The sequence below is a fragment of the Anneissia japonica genome, unplaced genomic scaffold (assembly GCF_011630105.1).
Source record: "Anneissia japonica isolate Jap-2015-1 unplaced genomic scaffold, ASM1163010v1 scaffold324_len738069_cov173, whole genome shotgun sequence".
Lineage (NCBI taxonomy): Eukaryota > Metazoa > Echinodermata > Crinoidea > Comatulida > Comatulidae > Anneissia > Anneissia japonica.
Window position 1 is genome coordinate 484,747 of NW_022692196.1, and position 706 is coordinate 485,452.

Sequence of the window (706 nt, forward strand, 5' to 3'; positions counted from 1 at the left end):
AAATGATTCCCCATCAATAATGGAACAGGCCCACGTCACGCTTGGCTGACTAGTTTTGATTTACATTTCGCATGTACGTCTTGTGTTGTTGTAAAATGTATTTCAAAACAGTCATGCTTGGCTGGTTTGACATGGACTTTTGCTGCTTATGGCACAGACACACAAAATGTAAATCAAAACTAGTCAGCCAAGCGTAACGTGGGCCTGTTCCATTAATGATGGGGGAATCATTTTTCGCTGCTGTCCAATGCCGTGAACAACGCTTCCCAGTTCGTCTGCTAATTTTTAATGCTCAGGGTACCGCGATCACAAGTTCAGGCCCGTAGGCAGGTGGGGGAAGGGGTGAGGGTGCGGACGCACCCCACAAATTCCAACAAAAAGTCCACTTTTTTTAAAACCTATGATTTCACAGTGATTGCAGATTGATCTATATAATATGAAGAATGTTATCTATAGGCATGCAGATGTACAGGACATAATAACGTTACTTTTTCAGGTCCCAAAAACACCCAAATTAATGAAATTTTTAATGAAATATTCATGAATTATGTGTTTGATAAATCTATTATGTAAGACCCTCAAAATGCTACTTTGTCACTTTTCTCACAAACCCCCTCCAGGCCTCTGCCCCTGGACCACCCAATTTCAAAAAGTTTACTTTTAAAACCTATTATTTCACTAAAATCGTTCCTAATTATCGCGAAAT